Here is a 19,657-nt window from a genome sequence, read left to right on the forward strand (position 1 = left end):
AGACAGAGAGGGGGAAACAGGCTCCCCACCAAGCAGGGAGCCCGATGTGGGGCTCAATCCCAGGACCCTGAGACTATGACCCGAGCCAAAGGCAGAGGCCCAACCCTCTGAGCCACCCAAGCACCCCTAAAAAATATTTTAAAAAACAAAAAAAAAATTTAAAAAACAAGTTAAAAAAAAAAAAAGAAAAACCTCAGAGAATTCCAATAGCAGGGAATCCTACAATATACTTGGCCAGTCCTCCTTCAAACTATCACGGTCATTGAAAATAAGGGAAGTGTGAGGAAATGTCACAGCCAAGAGACTAAGGACACATGACAACTAAATGTAATGTGGTCTCCTGAATGGAATCTTAGAGCAGAAAAGGGACACTAGATAAACACTAAGGATATCTGAATAAACTATAGCATTTATTGTATCGATATTGTTTCGTTAATTATAAACAGATATTCCACAGTAACGTAAGATATCAGTTTTCTTGGAAACTGCAGGGAGTGGGCATCTGGGAATGTTGTACTAGCTACTCAATTTTTCTGTAAGTCTAAACTAGTCTAAAGAATAACGTTTAATAAAAAGTAGCATTATTCTTTTTTTTAATCTCCTTCCCCCACAATCCTGATCAAAGAAATTCTAGTTTCCTCAAATTCTTTTCCAGATTTGGGCACCTAGGGGGCCAGTGATGTTTCATGTGTGCTCTAAAGTAGTTCTGTTTTGTTTCTAGGTTTTTGTTTTGCTGTCGTTGTCATCCACTATTTTTCTTCTCTCTTGTTCTAGCTCCTAAAAAAAAAAAAAAAAAAAAAAAAAAAAAAAGTAATGCCTACTGGAAGATCTGGAGTCCCTACCAGGGTGCTGTTGCCAATGCTGGTGTCCAGTATTTAAGATGCCAATGTCCTTGCAAAGCAGCCAGTACCTTTCTTCCTGCCAAATCTACTGACTACACTGCTGTTGATTTGATGGTATTGTCTTGGGATCTGAGTCCCATGGGAACCTTGTGAAATAGTCCTTTTGGATTTCCTGCTTATGACTGCAGTTCTTTCTTCTTGGGGCTCAAGCATAAATCCGCAGATGCTGGAATGAAGGCTAATCAGAGTGGCAGATACTGCACTGCTGAGTTTAGAATGACTTCTCTTCTCTCACTGACTCTAAGGGTCCTAGGAATCCTTGCTTCTTGACGATTGACTCATTTCCCAGGATATTTCTTGACGACTCACGCGAGCCAGTTACTGAGGGCCTGGGCCACTGGCCCTTAAAATCTGCCCAGACATGTCTGAATCTGAGGGTGAAAACAGCACAGGCTCAGGTTACATAAATATGATCATGTTTTTGTACTGTTTAGAATTCTTTAATGACTTCTTTTTGCCCCTTAACATGGCCTTACAAGGCACTCTTCTATCCTGCTTTAGTACATCTTTCCAGGCCCAGCCAGAGACAAACCCTCTTCCAACTTTCTAGTTTAGCCACATTGAGTTATTTTATTTTATTTTTAAGATTTTATTTATTTATTTGACAGAGATCACAAGCAGGCAGACCGGCAGGCAGAGAAAGTGAGAAAGCGGGGTGGGGGGAAGGGGAGGCAGACTCCCCACAGAGTAGAAAGCCCGATGTGGGGCTCAATCCCAGGACCATGAGATCATGACCTGAACCGAAGGCAGAGGTCTAACCCACTGAGCCACCCAGGTGCCCCTCACATTGAGTTATTTTAAATACCTGCATTTCATGAATTCGTCAAACTTCTGAAGTCTCCATGCTTTACCATGACGTTCAGATTGGGTTAGCCATCCATACTCCATTATATGAGTTATCTATTGATGTTTAACAAGTTACCCTGAAACCCGGTGCCTTAAAATGATAAATATTTATTATTAGTTTTTAATCAACATATAATGTATTATTTGTTTCAGGGGTACAAGTCTGTCATTCATCAGTTTTTTATTTTACCCAGTGCTCATTACAACATATACCCTCCCCAATGTCCATCATCCTGCCATCCTATCCCTCCCACCCCTCTCCACTCCAGAGACCCTCAGTTTGTTTCCCGAGATTAAGAGTCTCTTATGGTTTGTCTCCCTCTCTGATTTCATCTTATTTCGTTTTTCCCTCCCTTCCCCTGTGATCCTGTCTCTTGTGTCTCAAGTTCCTCTATCAGTGAGATCATATGATAATTGTCTTTCTCTGATTGACTTATTTTCCTTAGCATAATACCCTCTAGTTCCATCCACATCATTGCAAATGGCAAGATTTCATGTTTTTTGATGGCTGCATAATATTCCATTATATATATATACCACATCTTCTTTATCCATTCATTTGCTGATGGACATCTAGGTTCGTTCCATAGTTTGGCTATTGCTGACATGATAAACATTTATTAAATCACACTTTATGTGGACCAGAAATCCAGGCATAGCTTAACTGGGTCCTTTATTTCAGGTGTTTTTTACATGGTTACAGTCAAGTTGCTGGTCAAAGCAGTGGTCTCATCTGAAGGTTCAACTGTGAGACTGTCCATTTCAGAACTCACTGACATTGGTGTTGGCAGGTTCAGTTTCATATAGGCTGGTGTCCTGAGGGCCTCTGTTCCTCCTTGACTATTGACCACAGGCCTCCTTCAGTTGCTTGATATGTGGACTTCCTAGGGTAACTCAAAACATGGTAGCTGGTTTCCATCAGAGTGAGGAAGACAGCAATATAGCACAAACAAGGAAGAAACCAGAGTTTTTGTAATCTAAATGCACAGGATTACTTTACTCCTATTACTTAAAAGTGATAGGATATGTCACTTTTGGTATATTCTATTTGTCATGCTCAGCCCACATTCAAATGGAGGGGATTACACAAGAACATAAACACCAGGAGGCTGGGATCCTTGCGGGTATTTTGTAGTTCCCCCATGGAGGGTAATAAACCTCTGCTCGCAACTAGTTCATGTGTTAAGACAGATGACACCACACATGCACCAAGATGGTTTATAAATATTTGTTACTCACATAATAGGTCTTTCTGAAGAAAGTAGGGCAGGCCCAAAGCCAGTCTGGAATGTCTTGGAAGAAGAGAGAAGAAGACAGTGTCTTCGGGTTTTCTTGTGGTGGAGGGTGGAACCTTAGGATTCCCACAGGAATGGATTTAGGATGGTTTGAACTTTTCCATGAGAACTAATCATAGAGCCAAGGCTTCTTAGATCCTTGCCCTGTTATGGAGCAAAAGGGAAGGGAGGAGGTCCAGGCATGAAAGCTGTCAGGAATCAAATATTGAATGAAGTTGGAATCATTCTCCTTATCACAGGGGGCTGTTTTAGAGGCTGTCTACGAAATCCTTTGTGATATAGTTGCTTATTAACTTGTTGTCTTTTATAAAATAAAGAGTTATTTTATCTTTATGTTTTCAGTACCTAGTGCAGTGCCTGACATATCATGATCACAAGAAATGTTGGTTGAATGGGTAACTGGATGAGTGAATAGACTCTTGATCATTGTTTATCCCCTGGATTTAGTGTTCTTTCAAGATTCAGAGCAAATATCATCTCCTCTCTGATGCCTTTCTTGACCCATTTCCCCTCCTCTCTGATAGAACTCACCACTCTCTTCTTTGTGCTCAGTTGCACTGGGTACAGAGTTCTTAGAACTGACAAAAGTAGCACTTATTTCTTTACAGATTGTATTCTTTACTAGTCTGCTCACTGAAGCTCAGAACTTGCTTCATGATAAATGTTTGTACTCTCAGTATCTAGTATGATATCACACACACATATTTATTTAATGTCTCGCAGAGGATTCAATCAATTCTGTTATGGAAAAAGGAGTAGAGAAAGCTAAGTATAGGAGGGGTGTTTAATCTGGATCTTGAAGAATAAATAAAAGCTTCACAGGAGAGGATACAGGGTGAGGAGGCTTTGAAGACAGAATATTCTAAACACAATAAGTAGCACCACAAAACCATCATGGTGCATTCAAATAATAGTAAGATTCAGGCTTAAAAAGTCAGGTTCATGTTCACCTTGTAAAACTTTGTAGGCTGGTAATTGAAGATTTAAAAATAAAAAACTTGGGTGCTGTTATTAATGGAAGTAAATCTATTCTAGAGAAACAGTTCTGATGGCAGAATAGAATAGAGTTGAGTAGGGAGTGGATTGGAATCAAGCAGGGATGGGAAAAGGGTGGTTTGGGACCATAGGAACTCTATCTGGAAGAAACCAGAATATAGAGAGTAGGTAAGCATTAGCATTCTGAATACTGCTGAGAGGGATCCAGAGCTCTGAGATTTGGGAAGCACGGAAACCTCAGAAAAGTCCACCGAGGGGGTGATGAGGATATGTAGACAATAGAGATAAAGACAGCAGATGAATATACAAAGAAAGAATTATCAATTATCTTAATAATTAATCAGTTGCTATCCCTGATAAGGACTTTAGCCTACTTGGTGATTTGGGAGACATATATTTTAATATAAGACTAATGAAAGAAAAAAAAAGAGAAGAGAAAATCCATCATGTCTAAAGCATCACAATAGATACAGACAATATCTTTTCCTGTCTTTTTGGGACTAACTTTGTACAAGTATTTTATTTGCCCAATACTACTTTTTTTTAAAAATTCTGAAAGAATAGAAATTTTTCATGTGGACTCTCTAAACTATTTTCTAATATGGAATTTCACAACTGAAGTTTTGCATTCAAAGAAGAACATTGGGGTTGTTACAGGCTAGACTATCTCCATGGGTAATTCTGGGGAAGGAAAAAAGACATGTTTCAAGGTCTTTGGTGTGCCTAGCTTAAGTTGGAGTCTAAAGGCATTCTGGTTAGAATCCATACTCCTGCATAGTAATGGTCACCCTTGGCTAGTGAGGCAGAAAACAGGCCACGGAACAGAGAGGGGCCCACTAGCTCTATTTTAAAATTTCTGTAGCCCTTCTAGAATTTTGCATGGAATTTGTTTTCCAAGGATTTTTAGAATTTTAGAGGTGGCGGTAATCTCAGATATCACCAAACATTTTAGGGGGACTGCTCCCATAATACCAATTGTGATTTTACTATTGGATGATTAATAAAAATGCAAAGTAACAAAATGCTTTTCTGAATTCAGTAAGCTCTTCAAATGAGCTTGTATTTTACTCACAGTTATAGTACCTGCACACATTTGAAGACATTATATTACATGTGTTTGTGTGATAGTAGTATAGTATATACTATAGTATATAGATAGATAGTAGTATATATTCCATTATACATTTGGTTTATCTGGCACCAAAGGGGTTTTTGACCCATAAGCTAGAAACTGATTTGGCCCAGCTTCCTTATTTTACAAATGAGGGAACAAGGGATTTGGAACAGGTCATTTACATGAATTGCTCAAGGTCACACAGATTCTAAGGATAAAGTAGAGCCCAGATCTTCTGGCCTGTAGACCAATTAATACAACCCCCAAATAGCCAAAAGCATTAGACCTGCTAACCCACGATTAAATGATAATCCTCGTGCTAAACGGGGTGGTGTATCAGTGCTATGCTCCAGAAGGTACTCTCAGACTTGAAATTTTCTGGCATCTTGGCATATCCTAGGAGGCCTTCTATTGCTGCTGACAGTTAATCATTATTTGATAGTCATTATTTGAAGCAAACAATACAGAGAGTTTCCAGTCCGCGTATGCTAGATTCTCTTTGCTAGTCCGCACGCCCACACACTCAGTACCGTGGTTCAGTTTCTTTCATATTAATTTTCTTTCTCTGAGAGTCGGAAAGATGCAAGGAGAATAAAAGCCAGAAAAGTGTGGCATGCAGGAAGAGGGACTAAGGAAGGGACAGAAGGGTAGATGTTTGCGAGGCTGAACCTATGCGCGCGGATGGCTCTGTTCCACTGATCCCGACCAAAGAGTGTATTTGAAGTGGCATAATAATTAGGCTCAAACGTTTACCCTCAGCGTGCCCTTCAAAGAAAAATTTGGGTTGAACCTTAGGGCAATTCATTTCAATGAATTTTAGACTTCTATAGAATACAGCTGCAGATCAGAAATCTCAAGAGAACTAGTTTTTTCCCCCTTTGAGAGCTAATACCACATATTTTCTGATTAATCACAGTGTGCGTGAGAGCAACCTCCTTAAAATTTCTATCAGTTTTACTTATTCTTTGTGATTAGATGAAAACTTTCAAAACTGCAGGATAAAATGATAATTAGGTCTTTTTTCCTGAACTTATACATTTTTTGATATTTTGAGATATACTGCCTGTAGACAGAAATTTTAATTTATCATACATAGATTCTAAATTTGGCATGCTGTTTGTTTCAAACAATGAAAACCAGGAAAAAGACAATCACACTGCAGAATTAAAATAGAGATAGCTGTCACCTTTTTCATTAAATACATCAAGTATTTTTCTTTCCTTGGTTTGTGGGTGAGTTTTACAGTTAATGTGAGTTTGATTCAGGTGAAAGAAGAGTTTGGATACTATTCTTTGAGAACAAAGTTAACATACAATCTTATACATAACAGACACTCTGTATTGTCAATCGAAAAGACCTTAAATATTTTTAAGGGAGATGGATTTAAACAAACAGCCATTTGCTGACACTTAAGATAAGCACTTTAGAAGTACATGAGAGAGTGTAATGTTATGTTCTGGCACGAAGCCAGAATGTTTTATTTTCTTACCAACATTTTATTTTCCTGAACTCTAAAAGAAGTGACAGGTTATTTTGTCTGTAATGGTGGTTATTTTCAACTTCAAAAACCTTTCTGTGATCTTAAAACCTTATAATTTGTTCACAGTTACAAGTTAATACATGCACTGAGCAGCATCTGTATGTAATTTTAGCTGAGAGATATAGTGGGAACTTTTAGTCCTTCCAAACTTATTTTATTAGACATGCATTGTCTAGAACAAGTCTGCTGCACGTGTGGTACCTACCAAGTTAACTGAACTCCAATCTGTTGTTGGAAGTGTGGACATTTATGCATCTTTTGGGGTCTGAGCGGCATCCCACGTCAGTCTTGTTCTCTGTTCCACAGAGAACCAGCAAGGAAGAGAGGAAGGAAGGAAATACTTGTACAAAACTTGGTGTGCCAGGCTCTGTAGTAGTGCTTTCCCATGTTAAATTGCTTGAGTCTGGAGAACATCCCCCCTCTTCTTTGACACTACACCTCTTAGTTATTCCTTTGCTGGGTGTTGCCATGATAGTTCCTCTCCTAGGCAGTGACTGGCCCACTCCAGCTTTTCTCCTCCTCCTCTCTCTTTCAGGAATTTCCCCGCAGCATGACTGGCTTTCTAGAGATGTGGGACATCATAAAAACGAGTCTGAGGAGAAGAAAAATAAGCATGTGGGCAGGGCTTCTCCTCAGAACTCTTCAAATCACAAAGACTAGGACAGCCTTCACGTCAGAAATAAATCCTATTTATGTGTACTGTTAAAGTGAGGGGTAGAAAATTAAAAACAAAAACAAAAAAACAATGGAAGAGTGTCTCTGAAAGAGCATTTAATTTGTTTTTTTGTTGTTGTTGTTGTTGTTGTTGATGTCACAATTATTTAAAAAATGTATGGACTTACGAGGTATCAAACTTTGACATGAAGTTAAAGTTGGAGAGAGTCTATCATTTCTGTGATCTTAGCCTAACTGTGGGCAATGTCAATTTAAAAATTTTAACTTGGAGAAAAATGATGGGAACTTTATACATTTTCCAAAACTATCTGCCTTACTATATCCAGTCTTTATATTTGCAATTATACCTAACTGTGGGGCGGGGGGATAAAAGCAAGTATTACCTGGTACATTATTACACAAATGAATTAGCTACAACTTAAATGGAATGTCTTCTTTGTAGAAACCTTAAGGTGTGTCTGTCGCTGAAAAATAAAACCAGGGACTCTGCTTGTTATTTTCCATGCAAGGTTCTTGCCGACTGGCAATGGGGATAGAGACTGGGGTGCTTTGTGGTGGCAGCAGAGGGCTAAAAGTGAAAAATATATAACAGTGCCTCTGTTATCTGTTTCCAATTCTTGCAGCATAGTGCTGGAATCCAGAAAATTTGCCGCCTTGAATAATTCAACTTTCAAATCTGTTGGTGTTTCATGACAATTTTGATTCGCTTTTCTTTAACATTTGAGACTTAGCTCAGTTTTCAACCACAGTTTTTCCCCCTCTGCCTTATGTTCTTTGATTTTAAGAATCCGTGTGGTGATCGCCTTTAGAAATACTAAACAAGACCATCTAGTCAGAAACAGGATACACAGAGAAAGATATATGAGAAAAATCAAAAACAACTTCTAAAATAAGGAGAAGTCAGCCTGCATGTTACAAAGCTTTATGATTTTATAATGACTCTCTTACCCCATTCTAATGGGCTAAGGGAGCTTTGAGCTCCCTTCTTGCCCAGAATCTCCTTTGTAGATAACAAGCTTGGCATGCTTTAAATATTTATGGGGGACTCCAGAGTGTTACAGAAAACAATGCAGCTCCTAGCACCAAGACTATGAAGCAAGAGTCTTCATTAGTGTCACACACGGTGACAGAGTTGAAACAAACAATCTCAAATAGGCAAGCCTGGTGAGGCTGAATCAGCTCTATGTTGATAGACATTCACATGTGTCTTCCCAGTATGTATTCTATTATGTGTGTTTGTGTTTTCTCTTGATTTATGAAAATAATTTTTGTCTAAACAGTATGAAAATGCTAACAAACAAAATTTAAACTGAAAAATGTAATTACTACTTTCCTCATGAAACTTTTGTGCGTTTTCTCTCTGCTTCTCTCTGTCTCTCTCTGTCTCTCTCTCGCGTGAACACACACACACGTAACCCTAAACTGGTCTTTGCTGGCTTCCATTCTCTCCTTGAAACTGGCTTTCTCCACGTGACCATGAACATGGCTGGTAGCCTCAGCTCTCAGGCTGAAAACATGATAGCTTCATGACTCCAAGGAAAGACAGGCTTTCCTCTCTTCTGCTTCTGTATGTAACACTTCTGTGGAATAATGCTGATTAACCAGGTTTGAGTCTTGTGCCAATCCTTTGCACAATCCTTGTTGCTAAAACAATGGGACCCTTTGAATGCTGAGCCTGGTTCATGTGCCTGTGACTGGCAGCCTCGCTGATGTCAAAAAGTTTAAGCAGGGGAGGACCAGTTTTGCAAAAGAAGAGGTTACATTTGCCGAAAGAAGGGAAAAGAGGCATGTTTAGCCGAGGAAGATATAGATGTCTATTATACAAAAAAAGATGGAAAAAACAATTGGGAATATAGAGAGAATTGCCAGACATGCAGTTTTGCATGGACTGATAATGAGAGACTCTACAGATGCTGGTGTGTTAATTATTTATTCAACAGGCATTTATTAAGTGTCTCTAACCCTTGACATGCAGTTTCTCCTGGGCTGGGATGTAGGAGTGATAAGGAGCCAAAAGTAAAATCCAAACCCCTTTCCCTGATGAAGTGACTTACATATGCTTCTTGTGGCTTTTAGAGTGTTTTCCGGCAGCCCCAAGAGGTTGTTTCTATAGTTCCTAATTAATTCTGTGATTCATCCAAGGCCACTGCTCAGGCTGACACTTCATAACATCACAGGCGCGTCTGCCTTGTTGATTTCATTTCCTCTGTGCCTGTGCACACGCTGATCCCACACGCTTCATTGTTTGGCCTCTCACCTCACTTCTGAACTACAGGTGGACCCCAAGCAGTCATTTTCTTTTCTTTCTTTCTTTCTTTCTTTCTTTCTTTCTTTCTTTCTTTCTTTCTTTCTTTCTTTCTTAGAGGGAGAGAGAGTGATGTGCGGGGTGGGGTAGAGGGAGAAGAAGAGAGAGAATCTTAAGCTGGCTCCATGCCGAGTGCTGAGCCTGACACAGGGCTCGATCTCATAACCCTGAGATCATGACCTGAGCCAAAATCAAGACTCAGACACTGAACCCGCTGAGCCACCCAGGCGTTCCCCCAAACAGTTTTTTCCTGCTGGGTCTTCTTCCTCCATCAGACAACTTTCTCAGGCAGGGGTTAAGTAGAGGACTCTCCTAGACTAAAATCTGACTTACTTCAATGACATTTGCTTGGCCCATCAGAACTCTGTGCAACCAACTTCTGCAAAATTCTGGAAATGCAAGCTGGCCACTTCCACAACTGCCCTCTTTTCTCTACTCACTTAGCAGACAAAGGCAACTGTAGCCACGCACCACCTCCACGCTGTTCCAGGCAAGAGTCAGATTCATAGATTCTGTGCTCCGATCTCCAGGAATTCATTTGATGCCCTCAGGGGCTTTCATACTTCACTCTTGTATTAGCCTAGGATGAGCCAAGGGATTTATGTAGTTGAGGAAGCATCTAGTCGGGGAATGAGATGCCAGTTGACTTTCCCTATGAATATGGCACCCCACAATTCTATCTAAAGATTTCTCCTTGCCTTCTATCACTAGGGAATCATCCTACAAATTGCCCTAGAAGGAACGTCTCTCTAATAAATCTCTAGCTTTATCTTCCATAGATTGTTCAAGAGGTGACAGTTTCTGGAACAGTTGGAAAACCTATCAATAAGTCCAGTGATGATGTATCCTTTAGATCGTAGACATGGCACTTTTTATCCGTTAACCTCGGATCTGGGGCCTCAGCTGAAATTAAAAAAAAAAACAACAACTAGAAAAGTCCTATTTAACATTCTTTTATATTTGTAAATGCGAATATAAAGGAGAAGGTTCTCAGCAGGAGTGTGGGCTGTGGATCTAGGAAGCCAAGATCCAAATACGGAGTCTGCCGCTTCCTAACTGTGTGAGAGAACCTCTCTGTACTTCATGTTTCCCAGCTGGAAAATGCGGATGCTAATTGTATGCATATTCTGTGGTATGATTCTGTGAGTGTTAGATGAATTAATAAATTTGAAGGGCTTAGGTTAATGCCTTATTATAGTCATATTTAGCTACTGTCATTTTTTTCTATTTTGAGGATTCTCCCAAAAGCTTCTTACAGTGGCCTTTGCTTCTTGCTCCTTTTATATCACAGTGAGGGCGAATAGTGAGGGGTATTAAGACAAAATTTTTCTCAAATATTGTAATTGAAAATATATTCTCTATGTAATCAATGAATTAAAATAGATTCATTTCAGTTTGGTCAGAAGCATTAAGATGGACAGTGGGTCCAGTCACTTAATTGGATGAATTTTGTTCATTAAGTCAGTGGATTGCAGTTAGGTTTCAAATACTAGGAATTTATGTATCAGGACTTAGAGTTTTCAAGAATAGATAAGAGATTGTTGGGCCGGGGATGAAGACATCCATGTTCAATTTATGGTTTGACAATTAAGAAAGTTTATGAATACTCACTTTATTCCCTGGGCCTCTGTATCCACATTGGGCAATTGAAGGAGTTGTACTGGGTGGGCGGACAGCGTGGAAAAGAGTGGATTCTGGTGACAGAGAACTGGAGTTATATCAGCTCTGCCACTAATGTGATCTGCTATCTCCAGCAAGTTATCCCCCCTCTCCAAGAATCCTTCCCCCTTATGTGCAAACAGAGTACACGAGTAGTACCTGCCTCCAAGGGTTGTTGTGAGGATTAGAAAATTCATCTAAGTGCTGGTCCCTGAACATGGCATATAGTAAGCATCCCAGAATGTTACTGTTGATGTTAAATAACTACTCTCATTTCTTGTTTTATGACAAAGTTCATAGACTATCAATGAAGACTGTTAAATTTGTACTTGGGCTCACAGCACTTCCCGAATTCAGCCCTCTGTTTGGCTACTAACTCCTGCTGCTGCTTACGGGATACATAAATTAACTACAACAATCTCCTCTTCGTAGGTGTAATTGGGTCTCTTTTAAATTCATATTCCTGGGGTGCCTGGGTGGCTCAGTGGGTTAAGCCACTGCCTTCGGCTCAGGTCACGATCCCAGGGTCCTCGGATCGAGCCCCACATCTGGCTCTCTGTTCCATGGGGAGCCTACTTCCCCCTCCCCCTCTGCCTGCCTCTCTGCCTACTTGTGATCTCTCTCTCTGTCAAATAAATAAATAAATAAAATCTTTAAAAAAAATTTATATTCCTGTGAGAACATTACAAATTGAAAGTACATGTATGTCTTTCCACATGCAATTTGCCTGTAAGTAGTCTACCTTCTTCTTACTTTATACTTAGACTTTGTACTGATTTCTTTTGGTCCTGAAGACAGGTGGGCCATGCCTTATTTTCATAGCGGATGAAGAAATCCATGTGTTTAGCATTGATTTCAATACATATTTATAAAAACGTATTAAGTTTGCTACATGGGTGGCCCTGTTAGGTCCTTGGAACATAATGTAAAAAGACATGATCACTGCCTTCAGGAGGCTGACAATGATATTACCTAGAAATATGAGAAATCTTGGGTCCCCTTGGAAGTTTCAATATTCATGTATTTAGACTTATCTTAAAGCCTGGCAAAAGCTATGTAGTTTCCATTAAGAGGCATGATCTCTGGAATCCTTAGAAGCACCGTTTTATTTTTCTCAGTATCTTTTTTAATGGGGTGGTAGGGTTCTGTTGAGGAAAATGGCCTAAACAGCAGTATAGTACCACTTCAAACTTCTCCAACCTTAGGAGACTTCTCCATACTTCCAGGCCATCCTGTAACATTTCCCTCTCTATCTCCATCGGTGGCCTTAGCAGGACCAAAAGACCCTTCAAACCTTCTCAACTTACCCCAAACTTCTTACCCCCGTCCTGCCCTTCCTTTTTAGAAGGTAACTTAGTTACTTACATCACAGGGAAACTTGAAGTCTAAGTGTAGAATTCCCTCAATTGCCTGCCTCCACATTGATGTATTTATCGAATTCTAACCTACCCTCCTACCAGCTGGTTATGTCTTCCTTCCCTAGGCCAAACGATCCACCACTTCCCAGAATCCCATCCTTGCTCCCCTTTCTCCTTTCAGTCCAAACTACCTGCTCTCTACCGGCTTCATCCCTCCAGGTTTTAAATAGTTTCCTGACACTCTTAAATTTAAAAAGTTTAGAAAACGCAAGCCCTTCTTCAACCACATACTTCTCAGAGACCATTCTCTCTTCATAATGCAGTGACTTGAAAGCATGTCTGAGGTCAGTCTGTGCCTCCTCAGCCTCTGTTCCACTTTGATCTACTCCAGTTTCATACCAATGGCCCTAGCAAGGTCATCAGTGATTTCTTTTTCATGAACGCCGATAACATATTTATCATTCCTCATTCTATTTGACCCTCCCTCTTAGTTGACTATTCCCATTCTTCTGGAAATGCTTTGGCTCATAAATTTCAATTTTCTGTCCTGATTCTTTAAAACACTATCTTAAAATGAACCACCCTAAAACTTGTTTCCAATCCCAGTTGTAATAAACTAATCTCCAGAAGAGAGGATTTAAATAAGTTCACATGTGGGGCTTTGTAACAATAATTGCAGAATCATGCCTACCAGTTCTCACTGATTGGCCATAGATGTGGTTTCCATGATGATTTCACACATAGCTCAGGGTCCCCACCCTGCTCCTCCTACCTTCATTGTAGCTTACATTAAATGAGACAAAGAGCTAATAAGAATTATTAATAAATATTTCAATGCTATAAATTCTGATACAGATCCTGGAAAACCATGGTCAAAAATAGATAATTGGGGCACCTGGGTTGCTTGATCGGTTGTGTCAAATTCTTGATTTCAGCTCAGGTCATGATCTCAGAGTCATGAGATTGAGCCCTGCATCAGGCTTGGCACTAGGCATGGAGCCTGCTCATGATTCTCTCTCCCTCCCCCTCTGCCCCTCCCCCACTCTCACCAGGGCACACACTTTCTCTCTGTTTCTGAAAAAAGAAAAAAGATAATTAGCCTACCATTTCTTATTTTCTATTTCTTCAAGGAAATGAATATCCAGGTATTTTCAAAGTTCCAAGTCCATAGGGTGCAGCTTTGTGCGCTTACTAGAATTTTTGTTTCCTTCAAGAAGAAAGGAGAAAGATGATGTTAAGAGATGATAATATATTATTTGCATTTCAGCAATGTTTCTAATTTGGGTTCCACAATCTTTGTGTATTCTTAGCATCATCTCATAGGGAAGAGAAACTTAGGGTAGGACTTAAGTGTATTTCTCTAAAACCATGTGAGTGAAGAAAGATTCCTGAGAGTTTGCTTAATTAGCTACGTCACTAAAAATCATTTCATCTTTTAATCATATATGTTGAATAATTTTAGTCAAGCAGATTATATGATATATAGAGATATCGATAATAGATTATGTTTATAATTTCAAAAAAGTATAATATTAATTCAACAAAACTACATTTTGTTTTTACTATGCTATGTGAAAGGGACCCTTGTTTTTACTGAAAACAGACTGAAAATTTCTTAAAGAATATTAGCAAAACATTTTAAGATCCTCAATAGAGGCCTTGAGGTATTTTAAGTTTTGAATATATTCACTACTCATTTGAAATTAAGTATGCAAATTGGGCAATGAGTTAAAAAATATGTGGTAATACAGTGATAATGTGACTTACTAACACTGCTCATAATTGGGCTCTGAAATGTACACTTTTCCAACCATTTTTCCTGCACTTTTAAATAGAATTAGGAAAAAGCAAACAATTGGAAAACTCTATAGAATTATACTTTTTTCATAAGGTGTTTTTCTTACTTTAGCTTTCTGTAAAATTACACCCCTTGACATGAAATGTATTATTGGTCTCAGTTTGCTTGTGTGCATATATGAAGTCATGAAGACATTGTGTTTCTGTTAAGAGTTCATTTCAGTTTTCATCACCTTAATACTTTAAAAATTCTTTCTACCAGGGAACCTGGGTGGCTCAGTGGGTTAAGCCTCTGCCTTCAGTTCAGGTGATGCTCTCAGGGTCCTGGGATCGAGCCCCACATTGGGCTCTCTGCTCAGCAGGGAGCCTGCTTCCCTCTCTCTCTGTCTGCTGCTCTGCCTATTTGTGATCTCTCTCTCTGTCAAATAAATAAATAAAATCTTAAAAAATTCTTTCTGTATTTATATGCAGTGTGAAAGGATGGAACTGAATAAATTTTGTTTCTATAGAACATCTCAAAATAAACCGTGTAATGCATATTTTTCGCTCTACCCTGTTTATGGAACTTGGTTGACTACATGTAATTCCTTTGAGCTTCACTGGTCTCCTTTGGATGCCGGAATATTTATTTCAGCTTTTGACTCCCAATCTATCTTGTTTCACTAAGGAATAAAACATTTCTTCAAGTTTCTGTATTATATCCCAAAGTGCAACATCTATTTTTACCACCTTCCCATTCTAATGAAGAGTCAGTATTTACATTGACCTTCTTCCGCCTCACCGTTTTTTCCATTCTCGGGTGCATCTTGGCTATTTTATACTTTATCTTCAATTATAAAATTACAGACAAATAAAATGTTAGGCTTGTAAATGGTTACAGAAGTGATCCAGTACAGTCTTTGCAGTAACTAGGTAAGAAAACACTTTGAGACCTCAAGACTAAAATATTTGACATACTTGTTCTTTGATGTGACAGTGTCCTTGAGAATCACTCTAAGAAGTCTGTAGTTCTAGAAAACACATGATTATATTTTTTTTGAGAAATGAGGTAATATATATTGAAATGAAAAAGCCTGGATGAATTTTTGCTTGGTGTCATATTCTCCTGAGTGCAGACATTTACTTGGCTCTTTGCAGACACCACGAGTCTTATATTTAAACCACTCAGTCATCATCATGTTAGTCTGATGGCTTTCCAGGCACCTCCCCAGCTAGAACATTGCTGTATTATTAGCTCCTCCCATTGCTTCCAGAGGTTTGTAATTCAGGCTGGACCTTGGAGAGAGCACTCCTTTCTTCTTTAGCCCTGGGAGTGAGGCCATCCTTTCCTTCATTGGAATATTGAAGGCTCCTTTCCTTATTTTCACCTCATATTGGTGATATTCCATTTTTATTTGGCAGTCAATCATGTCAAAGGAGTCAGCTTCAAGACTGGCTCCTGTCTTTACTGATCTATCATTTATTTTTTCCTGGCAAAAAATTCTACTGGTTAAATGCCACAATGTCTATTTTCAATTTAACACCTTCTTAAAAGAAAGTTATTTTTGTTTTTCCTAAGTATAGCATATCTTTGCTTTAACATAGAATTTTAAAAAATGTTAATAATTCTTTTGACCTTTTTTATCCCTAATAGATTCTAGAATTTTATCTTGTTAACAAAATGAAATGCAAAATATATTCCTTATTAAGTATTGCCTAGAAGGAAACATTTTATTAATATGGATTTTAGACCATAAACTATCAAGAACTTGTTTTCAAGAGTATTTGGCCAAAACACCAATTTTCAGAATCAAGACACCTCAGTTTATTCTAATATAAAGACTTTTTAAGCAGATAAAAATTGTGTCAGTGTTTAGAAAAACTTATTTTCTTTTAGAGCAGTTGACTCTTCCAATTATATTTCATTTTCATGAAATATTAACATCTGAATAGAAAGTCAATTGACATATTCAATGAGAATCCACTGTGTCAGAAATATACTTCTATCAAGGAATCTTATAATATTTGTAACAACCAACAGGTTATGGACCTTAACATGCAGTATAATATAAAAGGTCAAGAAGTTACCAATAAAATGCAAAATGATGATTAAATTCATCAGAATTCTACATTCTCCTGAGTAGACTTAGCACTACATAGTTCAAAAGAAAACCAATGAATTATTCATGAATCCCTTAAAATCAAGAAAAATGTATTGAATTCTATTCTCCTCTCTTCCCTTCTTTTTCCATCCTTCCTTTTCTTCTTTTTCTAATTGTGAGCTAACTATCATGTAGTTAGCAATGTATTTTAATTAAATACAAGTATGTTCTTTGGGTGAAAATATACACCTCTTTCTTTCCTTTTTTATTTTTATTTTTATCATTTTTTAAAGACTTACTTATTTGAGTGAGAGAGAGAGAGAGAGCCGGGGGGGGGGGGGGCAGAGAGTGGGGAAGAGAATCTCAGGCAAACAGTACCCCTTTCCCAAGCACAGAGCCCAAAGTAGGGCTTGACCTTGCCACCCTGAGATCATGACCTGAGCCAAAATCAGGAGTCAGTCACTTATCCATCTGAGCCACCCAGACACCCCTTTCCTTTTTTATTTTTAAAAGAAAAATTCAATATGTGGTTAAGTGACAGAAAATAGCCATGGAAGATACTTATTGTCAGAATTTTCCTGGTATTTTTGGCTCATGAGATTCTAGTTATAGGCTCTGGTTATTGGATTAATGTGGGTCTGGGGGGGGAATTAAATATTTACTTCAAAAGATTATTTTAATATTTAATTACAAAATATTATTTTAATATTTAATTACCTGAAATACTTTTAAAGTTTTTCTACATAGGTTTTCTCTATAGTAAAATATTTTAATTAAAATGTTAAAATAAAGCATGTAATAAAATGTTTAATTAAAATGTTTAATAATATTAATATAAAATATTTTAATTAAAATGTTTAATATAATTTAATTAAAATGTTTAAATGTTTAATATATACATATACATATATAACAGATAAATGATACATAGCATTATGATATGAAAATATACACCATAAGAGTGCAGATATATGAACTTTCACAAACCAAATCTACCTGTACAACTAGAACCCAGGTCAAAAAACAGAATTTTACCAGCATCTTAGAAGTCCATTCATGTTTATTTCAATCTCTATTCTCTCCACCCTAAGGGTTAGGCACTATTCTGACTTCTAACGGCATTGAATAGTTTTGCCTGCTCTTGTATATTACACAGAGATCGAATCATGCAGTAGGTACTCTTTTTGGGGGTTTGGTAGGGGATCTGGGTCTTTCTATAAAAATTATTTTTATGAGATTCATTTGTGTTGTTACCTGTTGTTGTAAAATGGTATATTCTCATTCTGGTTAGAATTCCATCATGTAAATATACTTCAATTCACTGATTTGTTGTAGTATTGATTGGCTTTTGGGTCATTTCCAGGTTTTGACTATTACAGAGATAGTACTTATGTGAACATTCTGGTACATCTCTCTCTCCAAACTTATGGATGCATTTCTTGTGGGGATATGCTCAGGAGTTGTACAGTATTTATATACTTAGCTGTTTCCAGAGTGGTGGTAGCTCTTTGTACCCCCACCTGCAATGTCTGGGAGCTCCAGTTACACCCAGTTCTTGTCACCATCTGATAGTTTCTGTTCATTTTTTCCTGTATCTTTAAGTGTATTCATTTTCCTGGTGTGTGGTAGCACTCACTGTGTTTTCTATTTGCATTTCCTTCTCAACCAATCATGTTGAATGCATTTTCCTGTGTGGGCTATTTTGAAATTTTCCTTTATCAAATAAAGGAATAACATTTATTTTGCTTCACTGGGAAAAAAACGGAAACAAAAACTTCATTTGAAAGCACAATAGCTTTACTAGGAAATGTCTTGATGTTGACCATTCTCAGTCAATTCTTTGTACTCATTGTCTTTATAATACACAGATTTAAGTCTTTAATTTCAACGAAGTCACTCTTGAATTATGACTTTAAAACATGTTCTGTTTATTTGTTTGATTCTTTTTTCTTCACAGGCTATTCCAAATATGTGTATGTGGCTCTCTCATGCATATCTTTTCTCCTTTTTTTCTCCCAAATGCACCCACCCTTCTTCCCTCCCTCCCTCCCTTCCTTCCTTTCTTCCTTCCTTCTCCCTTCCATCCTTTCTCCATCCTTCCTTCCTTCCCTCTTTCTTCTCTTTATTTCCATTTCAATGTGGTCACTTTTCCCGTTTTTTCCATATTCCCTCCCCCTACACACGCACTGTCCATTCTCTCTAATGCTGTTTTCAATTTGGTTAAGATGCTTTTCCTCCTCTATTTCTTTTTTGGATTCTGCTAAATCATATTTCATTTCTTCTTTTGTCTTCCTGTATCTTCCCTGGGTTCCTATACTTCTGATTTAGGTCTGATTTCAGAAGTAATCTTTTCATTTTTTAAAAATAATCTATAACAAAATGGTCACACTTTTTATATGCTCCATTGCAAGATTTTTCTGGTGTGTTTTCTTCACCTGTAGATAAGTTTGATGCTCTTTCCAAATTTCTTTCTTATAATATACTGCACTTATTGTGTATAATACTTTACAGAAAAAAACAACAACCCACCTCATCCTTGAATTCACTTTATTTTCCTGGACCAGCTATTTGTTGGTCTGAGATGTACAGAGTAGCCTTCTAGCTACTCTCTTTCTCTGCTGTCACAGAGACAGGATGCTTCCTATAGCTCTGGCTCCTCTTTGCTATTATTTGTGTGGCCTACTTCCTCTGCTTCTCTGGACCAAACATGGTCCAGGAGGACTTCTGTTAATGGACCTGCTCATGTACACAACCTTTGATGTTCCACACAAGGACTACAGTTTTTACAAAACAGGGTGACCACTCACCTTCAAAAAGTTGGTTTTTTTCTTTTCCTGTGTTACTTGACATGTGTCCCTGCTGAGCTCTCTTGCTCCTTTCTGAATATTTTCTTTACTTCCTTTATGTGGCTTCTACCTTACTTGATTATCATGATCAGTATATGATCTGGGAATTCTCTTTTCTTAAAAGAAATTTCCAGGAGGAGGTGGTAAACCATCTTGATGTGTGCAGCAATATTCACCTTTTAAGTTGATCTTCTCACTATACTCAAATAATATGAAATAGTTCAGCCTTAAAATTAGTGCACA

Source organism: Lontra canadensis, unplaced genomic scaffold, assembly GCF_010015895.1.
Source record: "Lontra canadensis isolate GAN:19392208 unplaced genomic scaffold, GSC_riverotter_1.0 scaffold59, whole genome shotgun sequence".
Classification (NCBI taxonomy): Eukaryota; Metazoa; Chordata; class Mammalia; order Carnivora; family Mustelidae; genus Lontra; species Lontra canadensis.